This window comes from Pteropus vampyrus, unplaced genomic scaffold, assembly GCF_000151845.1.
Source record: "Pteropus vampyrus isolate Shadow unplaced genomic scaffold, Pvam_2.0 Scaffold10, whole genome shotgun sequence".
Classification (NCBI taxonomy): Eukaryota; Metazoa; Chordata; class Mammalia; order Chiroptera; family Pteropodidae; genus Pteropus; species Pteropus vampyrus.
The window spans coordinates 5089688-5104183 of record NW_011888791.1 but is presented as its reverse complement, the minus strand read 5'-3'; the positions used below and the strand labels follow the sequence as shown (position 1 = coordinate 5104183).

At 34.5% G+C, this 14496-nt stretch overlaps 1 pseudogene; it reads right to left on the bottom strand.

Moving 5' to 3' along the window:
• Positions 1–9639: 9639 nt before the first annotated feature.
• LOC105303373 overlaps positions 9640–14496 on the bottom strand; it is a 127569-nt pseudogene continuing 122712 nt past the window's right edge.

The following is a 14496-nucleotide window of genomic DNA, read 5'->3' as shown; positions in this document are numbered from 1 at the left end:
TACCAAGTACTTACTTGTGCGTCAAGTATAGTGTATAAAATAATGATCAAAACAATTAAGAACCCTGACTTTGAAAGCTTACAGTTCAAGAGGCATTGACTAAGTAATTATTTAATTAATTTAAATACACAATTTTGCTAAATGCTATGAAATAACTATTCTGGTGTTATAAAAAAAAAGACATAATGTAGTTTCACACTAAGGTAGACCTTGTAAGGACATGTTGGACACAGTGGGGAGGAATATAAGTAGAAGTAAACATAACAGAGTCTCTCTGATGTTGGTCTTAAGGATATGTAGAATCTAACAACCGTGTTCCTTTAATAAGATTTCCCAAGTTGAGGGATTGTATTTGTTGCTAGTAGCTAAAAGAGATTTCTCGATATCTGCTAATTCCTTCATTCTGCTTTCATGATCGCCTGTTTGGTGATCATGATAATGTGGTACTTGATATAACTAGCCTTTAGTGAGGAAGAATATGAGTCATATTTCACATTCTTGTACATTTTATTAAACATTATTTGGATTATAATTTGACTTTACATGTTACTAGGCTGCAGGAAGAAAAAGTGCTAACTTCAGCATTCTTGTCACAACTGTAGTTTTATTACAAATTAGCCTATTAGCATTTGAGCTCTTTTCAATCAGTCTATATGAGCTTAGTTAATGTGGGCCCAGTTCAGAGACATGGATACTTTTTAAATGTTTCTCCCCAAGTTAGTCTGTCTATACTTAAATCTTAATCAAATTACAGAGAGTGGTGAATTCTTTGAGATAAATGTGTGCAGTAGCCAGATTGGGTGGCCAGAAGGAGCTCTTTAGTTTACACACTCTTTTCTTTGTAAAATAAGAACTGTTTATTCCTGTGTAACTGATTTATAAAAGATAAGGGACCATCCGTTTATGCATGCCTGTCTAGTGATTAAAAGTGAGTAGGAAAAAAACAATAGAAGTTGTACTGGATTGTATAAGTTCATGTTTGATAGCCAGTATTACTTGTATACTCTTCCCAATGAAGATAGTATGCATCTTGTTAAGGAATGATAAATGTAAATTTAGAAATAAATAGAAAATAGACTCTATTTTTGATGTTTACAGATGAAAATTATCAAATGTAACTATTAAAAATAAAATTATTGTAGAAAATTATTGATAGTGATAGTAAATATAAAAACAAACCAAAATTGTTGCAATAAATAAGTGTCAATGAAAATATATAGATAAAAATCCTTCCAAGAAATGATCTAATGCCTTCGCCCACTAACTCTCAGGAGGATATTTAGAGTGAACTTCCCTTGCTGTGATATTAGCATACGTGTGTTTTCTTACCTACTATAACCTTTACCACATAGACTATATTTCCCATATGATAATTTACTTAGCTGCATATTAACATGGCTTGTCTTGCATTATTCATAACGCTATATTCTACTGTACTCTCAAACTGACATCTCAGTAACAAAAAAATAATAATTGAAGATGGAAGTCAGCTAAACCACAAATCAGCATCCAGTGAATTTATCTCATTTATAATCTTTAAAATCCCTAAGGATATTAGGTCATAGAAGTTTGGGAGTTTTCCTAACAAAGCTAAATATAGCTGATATTCTTCCTTATTAGAAAAAATTTTAGTAAGGTTATTAATTGAGAAATTAAGTTATAATTGTTTGGCATTAATATTAATTCTCCTTATAATAGGCAAGAAATTACATGAGCTTAAATATTATTTGCTGCTTAATATATAAACATTTTATCTTTAATATTCTAAAAATATTTTAAATGTTGCATGATTTATGATACATATTCTTTAATGTTAACTTACATTGTAGATGTTAAAGAGTGATATAGAGAAAAATACCATACAAATAACAGCTTAAATATAGAAATATAAATTGGTATAAGCTGTATGAAAAATCCTTCCCTTTAAATTGTCACATTTAATAAACAGGATTAAATTTCAAGAATTGATTATTTACCTCATATTATGTTTTCGGATTATGTGACTATATAGACAGATTAATAATTATCCTAATGAAAAAAACTAATGTCATTTCCTCAAATTTCTAATTATGCTCTGTGCTTATTTTTTCCTTGGTTCAGGATTTTTAAGTTCACACTCAGTCCTGTTGTAACTTAAGCTTTTGGATGCATCTGCTACATTGTAATTTAAATAAATTTGCACAGCACTTGAAACTGTGTAAAAATTATTTCTGACATAAACCATTGTTGAAATAGTAACATGAGTAAGACATTCATAGAGAGAAAACAAACTAACAGATTTTTCCATTGAGTTTTAATACTAACCTTAATAAAGGCAAAAATTACTTTGTTTTTTCAGTCATGGCACTTTGGTTAAAAATGACAATAGAACTCAATCTATCCTTGGCACAAAAAGAGCTTTTTGACTCCAAGGACTAGCACTATCTTCAGGCATGGTTGACTTCAGGAATTCAGAGTCATGGAAAGTCTTTATCTATTTCTCCTTTTCTCAGCTTTGCTTGACTTCATTCTCAGATAGATGCTGTTCAAGTAAAGCATCGAGTTTCCCCAGGCAACTGCCAATTTATATGTTCCTTGGAGGTTGGCATGACAGAGAGAGGAAAATAAAAAGCATGTGTTTTTCCGGTTTTCTCTAGTGAAAATCCCAACATACAATGATATTTGGACTAATTTCTTGTCCATGGAATGAAGAACTGTGATTAGTCAGATATGTGCATCTGCCTATCACTGGGGTTCAGAAGGTATTTTCGAACCCGCCTAAACTAATCATTAATAAAGACAATGGTAAAATAAATCTTTAAAGACAGGGACCCTGAGCAGACCAGAAATGAATATTCTTGCTCTTCCTAGCCCAAATCTACTATCTGGAGGAATTTCAAATAATACGTTTTTTAAATTTTATGTTAAAAAATATACCTAAATAAAACTTTGAAAGTTTTTTCTGCATTTAGTTATTACCAGTAAGGTAAAACATATTTCTCAAAATATTTAATCTATTTCAATAAATGAAATATTTGCAAAGTATTCTGTATGCTGAGTAGCATTACATCCCAATTCTATAGCAATAGTTATATTTATAAATTGTGGAATAATTCTAAATTTGTGTTAAAATAATCAACTCAAGATTATTTGTAGAAACAAAACTGAGTTTGTGGTGATTCCAATCTCTTTGTTTTTTGTTTGTTTGTTTGTTTTTTGGTCTCTTATTTGCCACAAGATTTTACATTCCTATTAAATTTGCTATATAATGGCAGATACCTGAGAAAGCAGCTGAGAATATGAACTTTGAGATCAGAATTGATGGGGGTTTATAAGATTGGTCTTTTTTATTAGCTGTGCATCTTTGAGTAAACGTCTCAACTTCTCTTAGCAGCAGTTTAGAGCAGATAGCCTATGGCCATATTCTTGCCAATGGCATCATTTCCTTTGCTCTAATGTCTCATGTAAAAATTAGTCTAACCCTCTGACTTTTCTGAACATGAACTTATGAACAATTAAAAATAAAATAACATAACCAAGCAGGCAGGTGCTACTCTATATGTGTTGACTTCCATCTCCATAAGGCCTTCAACACTTTCTGAAAATTCTCTATATTTTCCATTCTTCAATTACTTCAAACCTCTATTTCTCTTCTCAAACCTCCCATATGACACTGTTCCTTTTCTTTTCAGACTCCACCAGCTTCTATCCTCCTTAACCCCAGGCTGCTCCACACCCTCACCCTTTGGTTCTATTCCTTCTGCCCAAGCTCGATGCTCCTCGTCAGCTTCTGATAGCATCTTTTGCTTCTCAGGACTATCCCACCATTGACTGCCCTTCTCTATAGTTCACATTTTTTTTTCCCTCTATTACTAATACCCTCTGTATTATTTTGATATTGTTGTGGTAACAAATTACTATAAATTTAGTGGTTTAGAACAAGACAAATTCATCTTATAGTTCTGGAGGTCTAAAGTCTTAATTGGTCTTAGATCGCTAAAATCAAGGTGTCAGCTAAAATCAAGGAAGAATCCATTTCCTTGCCTTTTCCAAGTCTTCGAGACTGCCTGGGTTTCTTCACTTGTGGTCCCCAGTTAGCAGTCATATGTTTTCAAACTCTGAGACCATCATCTCATCTTCTTCTCTGGGTCTGACATGTCTGTCTTCCCTTTGTGAGAACACTTATTATATTGAATCCATCCAAATAATCCAGGAATATCTTTCTATATCAAGACACTATCTTAATAAATCTGCAAAGTCACTTTTGCTATGTAAGGTAACACATGCCCAGGTTTTAGAATTAAGATATAAACACATTCGGGGAACCATTATTCTGTCTACCACATTTTCCTATTGCCATTATTCAAGGCTCATTTCTTTTCTATCCCGATTCTTTAACTCAATTTTAATATCTCATTTCCGACTTCTTCAGAGCCAATCTTTCTGAGTTGTCTACACAATATTTTTTCCTCATCACCTTACATAAATACACACACACATTTTATGTAAACTAATTTCATCAAGGCCACCATGAATTTTCATCACAAAATTCTCGGTTCTTATTTTACTTCATCTTTCAGCAACATTAGCACCATTGACAACATGTTGCTTCTTGAAAAACATTCCTATAGGCTTCTATGATATCTACTTTTCTAGTTTTCCACCTATGTCTCTTATTTTTTGTTAGTTTGCTTTCAGTATTTTTTCCTGCTTATTATTTTTATGTTACTTTTCTTAAGGTTCTGTTTTTAGCCTTATTCTCTACTCACTGTACACAATCTCTCAAAATTGTTTTAAAAATTTCATCATTTCAAGTTCCTTTAGGAATACCAATAATTTCCAGTTTCTAATTTTAGAGTAGACCTCTTTTTTTATTCTATATCATATACACAACTAATTACTATAATTTTAGATGGTGACAGCACTTTATGACTTAATCCTTTTCCATTCTGGATTTGTTATATTTAAGCATTGTTACTAAACTCAGGTCCAACTGCTTGCTGTCCATAATTCAGTAACTCCGGAGATAAGAGTTTGGTAGAAGGAAAGCAGGTTTATTCAAGAGCCGGCACACTGAGAAGACTGCGAACTTCTGTCACAAAGGCCCTCTTGCTGCTCTAGTGCATGCTGGGTTATTATGGGGAGAGGGCTGAGCAAGGGATCAGGGAAAAATTCCAAAGCCCAGAGAGAGAGTTGCTTCTTGGAAGGGAGAGGCGGGCAAGGCCATCTATCTTGTCTTCTGGCCTTGGCTTCTTTTTCTGTCTCACTCACTGTCCTCATCTCTCTGTATTGTTTCTGTCCCTCTGAGTCTCTTTAAGTTCTCTCACTCTCTGCCTTTGAGAGGAGATCGCGCTCTGTATGTGGAGCGTTATCCCTTCTCTAATAAACTTTCCTTTTTGATCCTAATTTTGGCGTTCATTTGAATTCTCCCTTGCAACTCAGCCAAGAACTAACTCTCAGTGCAGGGCTTCAGCTTCCCACCCACCCCCACTCCTAGAAATTTGCCCTGTCTTGCTTCAAAATGGCACTCATCTCCTTCTACGGTAACTGTTATTTGCTTTACCACATCATCCAGAGGATGTTGAGGTTCATGGCAAAGTTTACTGCTTTATTCATAGTGCATTATATAATTCCTATAGAATTATGAACCTTTTTTATGTACAATAGTTAATTGTGAATGGTTAACAAACAATAATTTTCTTTTTTACTTTTTTCAATAGAAATAAACCTGAAAATGCTAAAACTGTCTACTTAATATGAAATTGTGCCAGCAAATAAAAGTTACCATATTTCTATTAATCAGAATTGCACATTTAGCAAATTTGAGAGAGACACTAGCATCTTGGGTTTTACTTCTGCAAGTATTGCAAGAGAAGGAATATTTTTCAAATCAGAGTGCAAATCTTTAAAATTATAGCATTCGTCATTGATTAGTTTCTTTTTTGACTTTTACATGGATGGTGTTTTACAGTTATTCGAATATCTTTTTCATTCTGAGAAAGCAAGTTTATTGCTAGCTGAACCCTATGATGAGAACCAAAAGATGTGAAAAATTGAGAGTCAATTTTTCTGTCTTACTGAGATTGCCAAAACAATCCATATATAATCTACCTAAATAAAAGACAATGGAGAAATGGTATTAGCATAAAAGCCTAGAGGAGAGATATCCTAAAGTGTTTTTGTTTTTTTGTTGTTTTGTTGTTGTAAATGAATAGCAGTATGGTACACAATGCTAGAAATGCATTGAAATGTGAGCTTATGTAATTTCCTAAAGTGAATCAGGGTGGCAAATACTTTACTACATTATCTTGTCCTGATGCTTGTCTACATCAAGTTCTTCAGAGCTATTGGACAGTAAGATGGAGCTGAATTGGCTGCAACATTGTTACATTATCAAGACTTTATTATCATCATACTCTGAATGATGAGCATTATTCTCAAGGAGCCATGTTTACTAAGAATCCACTATGCTCAAGACACTAAGGGAATTGCAATAGGTAACAATCAATACAGTAATCTTAACTTGATTAATTTATAATTTACAATTTTTGTTTTAAATTATATTAAAGAAAAGCTTGGGACCCTCTTCCTTGTTATGCGAATGAAAACATGATTTTGTTTTCTTAAGACTCTTCATTTATCTTTCTGTAAAGTAGTTTTGCCATATGTCTACCTAGCTTCATTAATTTAAGAACATTTCTCATATATTTAAAGAAGTGAGCAGGAAAATTAAGTTAGACAAAAACTTACTAACATTATGAGCTTTAACGAAGCTAATGTAAAATAATAAAACATAAAAACAATATAATGCAGTTAGAAGACCAAGAAAATCATTTAATCACATGACTAGAACCCGGGAAGAAAGAATCTGTATGCTGGGCACAGATGTACCACCAACACAAAAGACAGAGGTTCTCTTTAGCACTATTGTGTAACTTTATTTGGGTACAACGGAGGTGAGAGGGGAGTACTAGCAGTCAGATCCAGATAGTGTTCATGAAAGAAGTAGTGACAAGTGATAACAGAAACTCATTTTTCCCTTCTAACAACTATCTGCTAAAGCAGAGTTGTCAGTCAGCCTTTGAGAATCTTTGCCCATTTACAGATGTCACTATACTCTTGGTGCATAATCAGATCTGTCATTAACACCTCCACAGTCCTCTATATTTGAGCAAAGAAGAAAGTGTTTCCCTCTTAGAGGGGAATTTAAGTATTGTGCTATACCATAGTCAAAAATAAAATGAAAATTATTTCTGGAAATCTCATTTATGTTTTATATGATCCGATGTGACAATTAGGTTCCTCCTCTATGTTATGACAAGTTTTGTCTGAATATATTCCCGCCTTAGAAAATGGAAGGCTAATTAGCCAGGCAATAGACTTTTTTTCACTCCGTGCTCACTTTTACCTTTATTTTCAATGCGATTTTACCCTTAATGATAATAACTCATTATTTGCTAAATGTTTTTCCTCCAGGTTAAAAAATAAAAAGGAAAGAAAAAAATATCTCAAAGTCCTATTGATTCTTCAAGCATGTTCAGGTTTTGTAAGTTAGAAGATGGTTGGAGTTTTGATTTCTTGTTCTCCTCAAGAGCGAGGATAGTATGTTATTAGTAAAGTTACTATTGGGGCGATCTAAATCCAACATTGCACTGGTAACCCTAATGGGTCCTCAGCTCTGATGCAATAAAGAATTACAGATCAGCGAGATTTTTAAAAAGTAAGATTTATTACGGTACATTTCAAGAGAGAAATGGGAGTACGCCAAAGAGGGCTATAGCCGTGGGAAAAAAAGGTGTGATTAAAGTATGCTCTGAGGAAGGGGCAGGTTACAGTAAAGAGAGGTTACACTTCTGTAACAGCAGAAGTGGGAAGTTCTGTATTATATTAGGGCTATGATGGGAAGTTACAAGGGTGGTGCTAAATCATTGGCATGTGAGGTCATTTTGGTTGACATTTGGCTGTTATATAAGCCTTTGCAGTTACCCAGAATTCAGTCTGTTATAATTAGATTCATGAACTTCCAGGCATATGCATGATATTATAACAATGGTATGATGAGGCTAGGTCACAGGGAGGTTAGTGTAGGACTGATTGCTCACCAGTCACAGCCAGATTAAACTGGCTACTAGTTTATGGCTTCTTCCTCTTTTGTGTCTTAGGATAAAGAGGTAATTTATAACCATAAAATGGATGTTCCAGGGAGGTCCAAAGGGAGGTCTTTGGGTGGGGCCTTCATTCCCCAGTCACTCATGTCTACCTAACTACCTAACAGTAATACATAACTTAGAAATTGTTAGACATAGAATAGGCACTCAGGATATACAGAATCTAAAAGTTGTATAACCAGGGCATATCGTGACAAATATGACACACTTTTTAATCCCTTGATAATCATAGTGGTGGTCACAAATACCTGGTCACTCTCTTGGGTATGCTGTAGGATTGCACTTGTATCCCTGTTTTTGTTAGGTATGTTTAGGCAATTTGCTTCAGTTTGTGAAATGTAGGCAGAGGTGATGTCACCTTTTGAGTGGAAGCGTGAAGAACCAGTGCATGGTATATTGCATTTTCTTCCCTCTTAACTGCCGTAGAAATCCTGAAAGAATGAGATAGGGCCTGTATTATAACAGAACCTACTGCCAACATACATCAGATATATGACATGGATGAAAAATAAGCATTTGATATTTTTAGCCATGAGAATTGGGATGATTCATTACTACAATGTAAAGTAGCAATCCTGACTTACATGAAGTGAGATCAAAACTCAGTCTAAAAGAATGAATAGGAGTTAATTAGAAGAAAAGAAGGGAAAGAATGTTCTAAACAAACAGAGATATCATAAGCAAAGGAACAAACAGATTTCTAAGTCCATCGGTGGGGGAGAAAACACTAAATTAGTGAGTTAGGTTTGATAAAATCAGCAGAAAAATCTCTTTACAAAGAGTAGGTATTTAAACACATATTGAAGACAATAAAAGAATTGGTAGAAATTTTGAGGGAATGAGAGATGAAGAAAATGTGCAGCATATATTTAAAAGAATTAGATCCTACTTATCTTAGAGAGTATACGTTCTCTGGAAAAATATTCTGTTTTACCCTCCCTACTCTTTTCCATAACCCCTGGCAATTACGGTTGGTGAAGACTCCCCAAACTCAGCTTTTGACCTCTTAGAAAATCTGAATTTTTCTTTGGTGCATTTTATAGCTTACATGTGTTTTAAAAAGTTCGTGAGAAAATTAAGCCAGATAAAATTTATAGATGCTAGAGATTTATTGAAACTAATGGTCCAGTCCCAATTGCAAAACTATGTAAATAAGGTTGAAACTTAATGGAATAGAAGTTATGTTTATTTACTTTTAATTTTGATGTTTTTTAAATAATATATTTGAATAGTAAATATTGCATTGGGAATTTTTTTTGTGAAGTTTTATTTGAAATGTAGAAAAAATGTTTCTTGAAAATGTTAATGAATAAAGCAAAAGGATACAGCTTCCTGTTCCTCCTAGTCAGCCAGCCTATCCAAGATATGGTAATATGCAATGGTAATATGCAAGTTAAGTGCTGGTAGAATTGCACAGTAGTTTAGTGTTAGATTATCTGTGCCTATATTATGTAGAGATTCTCAGTGCGTGATTTGTTCAGGGTTTACACCTTTAGTGAGCATAAACAAGGAGTCCTACTCCTTGGCTATATCGAAATCCTTTGGGCCCAAAGTTCTTTGTATAGCATTCTTTACAATAGATTTCACCTTCTTTCTAGGGGTTATTGATTCAAGACTATTCCTTCATTTGGCACATCAGAAACAGCTTTTGTGCCAGGCCTTTCCAGCTCTAATTAATCTTCTCAGCAGCATATGTGGAATCCTCACATCTGGAATACTTCTCAGTATCTTTATATTTCCGAGCAAATTTAGAAGTGTTTGGATTCATTGTGAGGTTGAACACTCTCTGGCTTGATGCCCAGAATCTCACCACTGTCCACTTTGATCTTGTGAGCGCCCCAGGTAATCAATGCCTTTTGGCTGAAATGTCTTTCCGTAGCAGGATCTGAGGTAATCTCATCATCATGAATTGCCACTGTTGTGCTGTCTGAATTTTTCCTGCAAATGATGCACAGAAAGCAGTAGTTGTGAAAGCTTTTCCCTTCACTTCTTACCCTTGATACACAGTTCTCATACAGGCCCCATACTATTTTTTACTTCCCCAGACCTGCATTGGAGTTTGAGGTAAGGCATTGCACCATAGGCAGAACTAAGAAGGGCGGAGGTTTTGCGTGGCAAATCAGAGAACCCAGGGACATTTTTACAAATTTTTTCTTAATCTATTTTATCTTAATAATGATTAATTTATATATTTAATTGCTAAATATTGGTCTTTAAAATAGCAATGACTATTTTCAAATTCACTGTTATTTGAAATCACTCTTTTTTTCCTTAAGAACCATATGTGTTGCTGTAGATTCGAGGTTCCAAAGTAGGGGGTATGAAGCTCGGGCAGTTGAAAGAAAATTTGGGGACCTGTAGGCAGCTGTGACATAGCTCTTTATTCCTGTAAGGGCACAGCCTACCGCTCAGGGTGGCAGCACCTTTTACAAGCAGGTTAAACAATAGAGGCACACTGCCAGATAATGGAAGCCAGGGCATACTACTGGGCACATGGTTACATAAGGGGGAGAAGTGCTGAGTCACTTCCACTCAGAAGCTACTAAGGGTATCAGGAGGGAACCTGACTACTGCCATCTTTCTTTCTCCGCATACCATATTTATGTCTTAATACTATGCGTGTTCAATTATTTTCTTTTTGGTTCTTAAAAAATAATAACTACTGAAAATAAAAACAATTTAAACAACATGTGCAAACTAATCTGGTAACCAATCTTCGAGATAATAGTCACATTTCATTGACTATTTGGTTGTTTTATAGTTAGTATGGAAATAGATGGACTATAAATAATCAGGCTTGTGGAGTATAAAACTAAACTAGTGAGGCTTACCTAGTTAGAAACTATTTATTTGTATTTCCATTAGTCATGAAAGAAATGCAGCAATGCTTCCATTTCACTTTTAAGTAGATGAACATTACTATTTATGCATATTCCCTGGGGGTATTGGAAATAGATATCTCCCACCCCCCAAAAATTAAGTATTAGGTTGTCTAGAAGCATAAATACAAGGGGTAAAACTTTACCTTTAGCTATGTTAATCCAAATCTGGTCACAGTCATGAATATATTAATTTTATTATCCTGGATCTGAGGTTGCTATATCAGAAATGGAATTTTAGCCCATTTATCCTGTGGATATAATACATTACATATGTACCAGAGAGCACATTATTTTTTTTTTCCTTTTTTTTTTTTCTAGTATTACAAAATATAGCTAGTGGTTCATTTTCTTATAGAATCTGAGAACTCTCTCCAACTCTGAAATGGTTATAACACCAAAAAGCTATCATTTCAATGTTAACCACAGAAATGCTTGAGGCTACTGACACTGGCAGATTCCCTCTTTAGAGTTATCATATCAAACAAGATGACCGAATTGATCAGTGAGCTAAGTGAACCCCTGGCTAATTCCATGAAGCAACCCTACCTCCCAGGAAACTGAATTGTTTTCAGTCCTGATCAAATTGCAAAGTCATGGTAGTATTATATACTAGATAAAGTTACCAGACTTTGCCCATCGATTTTTTTAGATGGCCATATTTTCCATAAATATGTGTTAGAATGTGTGGTGTAGTGTGTGTGTGTGTGTGTGTGTGTATGTGTATGTGTCCCAGGCCTGACTGGTTCCAGGTCTGGCTGTGATCCAGGCTCACAGCTAGTACTAGGACTCCGGATTTAGAATGTTACATTAGTGTAGTAGGGCACCTGCACCTAAAAAAATATGTAAAAATAATTCAGCTTATTGTATCACACATGTGTGGCTGAATGCCACTATTGTACTCTGATGTGTGTGGAGCCATGCGGTCCCCTGGGGAATACGAGGGGAGCACAAGAAAGGGGAGCAGAAGAAAAGCAGAAGCAGAAGCAGAAGCCCACTCCCTGCAATAGACTGCACTTCCCCCAACAGAACTGCGCTCCCCACAATAAAGTTTGTGCCTGCCATTTCATTCTCATGTCGGCCTCTTGTGTATTCTTCCAACTGTGAGTCTCACCACTGAAATCTTCCCTTCTCAATCAGCTCAGCGCTGGCAGTGTATGTTTAGAAGGGGACAGGAATCTGTGGTCCTTAGATATTATGTATTATATTATTGCACGATTATATTTCCTCATGAAGGGAACCAAAGTTTTGCCACCCTGAAGCTACCTTTTGGGATATTGACTTTAAGTTTTTAATTAAGAGACAATACTCAGAAAAAACTTCGATCCTGCTCCTTTTCCTGCTCAAGAGATTTAGACAGAGAAATCTGCTTCAGGGAAGAAATCTTACAATGCTGCCTTAGCCTAATTTGAATTAAGTATGGTAAATAAGAGGACATCAGGCAGGGGCTGTTAGCTAGATACTCACCATGTCCCATTGTTTCCAAGTTGCCCGGCAAGATTTTGCCTGCCGGGTATGTTCTACTCTTCCTCAACTACCTAGAAATCACTCAGTCTCACTTTTGAAATCTAAGACCCCATTCCCCCTCTCTTCTTCTTTGTTTAAAATGACATATATACCCAATATTGGAAATCATGCTTATGTGAATTCCCTGTGCATGTGTATTAAAAGTTTGATTTTCTTCTTTTAATCAGTCTCTGTTAATTTGATTATTAGCTCAGCTAGAAGAACTTTGGTGGGAGGACAAGTATTATATATTTTTTAGTCCTTACCGTTACTTTATCCACTCAAAATATAGATGCCATAGATAACAACTAAACACAAAGTCAGGCAAGAAAATGTAATTTATTTGTGTTTCCAAAATAAAAACACACCAAGAGAATTTGAAACTATGTCTTCATTAAAACTAGTTTATATTAATATTGCTGACGTATATACCAAAAGCATTATTTTTTCCTGTCACTTATCTTACTTGTTTTCCTAAATTACACAGCAAAATTATACATGGGGCCTGCTGGGTTAGTGAATTGTCCTGTATATACACACTGTATAATCTATTAATAATAATCCATTTTACTTGTCTAGTTGATCTCAAAGAAAAGAGATTATGAATCATAATAATCAAAGTGTTGTGTCCCAGTACATAAAGATTACTAATATTTATTGAGCAGTTTCATGGGCCAGGCACAATCCAAGTGTTTTACATGAATTATTTCTCTTAATTCTCTCCACGGCCCTGTGAGCTATGCACTGTTATGCCTATTACTTGCACAAGAAGAGAGTAAATCTTGGAGAGCTTAAATCATTATTGTTAACTTCCCAAATTGTGTTCTTTATTAAGAAATAATTGACACACATCACTATATAAGTTTAAGGTGTACAACATAATGGTTTGATTTATATATATATATATATATATATATATATATATATAGTGAAATAATCACCACAAGTTTAGTTAACACCTATCATTTCATATAGATAAAATGAAAAGAAAAAATTTTTTCCTTATGTTGCATAACTTGTATTCTTAACATGCTGTAACAATGTGAGATTTTCCTCAATGTGAGAGTTCCCTGAATTGCAAGACTTATGTAATTTATGTAATTACCAATGTAAAATTCAAACCAAGCCTTTATTTTCTCTTTAACACTAACCACACATACAATTGAACACTGGATTTCTCAGTGTTGCATCTTTGATTAAAACACTCACAGAACAAAGAAAATGCTTTGACCAAAAGGTAAAAGAGGAATGCTGTGGAGAGATATTGAAAGAGGACTAACAGTATTTCCTAGGTTTTTTATCACAATATTGTACTTGAAACATCAGGTAATAGAGTGTTTAAAGAATCAGAGCTAATAGGTCAGTCATTTCTTTACATAAGGTGTTCTTATTCTTTTCGGATGTAAATTAGCCCAATCATATTAAACATCATGCACTGTGTGTAGAGTTGGGTAATGATCTCCGTCAAATAATGAGTGCAGAGGGTACACTTCACTCCCAGTGCCTTCTGTTCCAGCTGTTTCTACTTATCTTAATTTTTGTAATTGGGTTACAATTAGGCTGTGAATGAGACTTTAACATGGGAATTAGAGCTTTTCAACCAAAGGGTTTACTTCTTTTATTGTTTTGTGGTTCTTAATGTTCAGAGGCCTATTTCTTGCTACATGTTAATTAAAAAAATTATAAAGGATTTAAGACAAGCTTGTCACATACAAAGAATAACCTATTTATATCTTCACAGATCTAACAATTTGGTTTGCAAAAAGAAGTAAAAAAAAAAAAAGCACTGGTTGGGAAAAATTCTCCACTTTGTTTAGGACATGAGATAATGTTTATTTTAAAAACTATTCCAATATCTTATATTTGTTTTCGACATTGTCTTCAGGCCTGACTTTACTTCTAATATGAAAGCTATCAGCTGGACAAGATTTGAATTGCAATGGTAAAAGCGAAGTCTAAGCCCT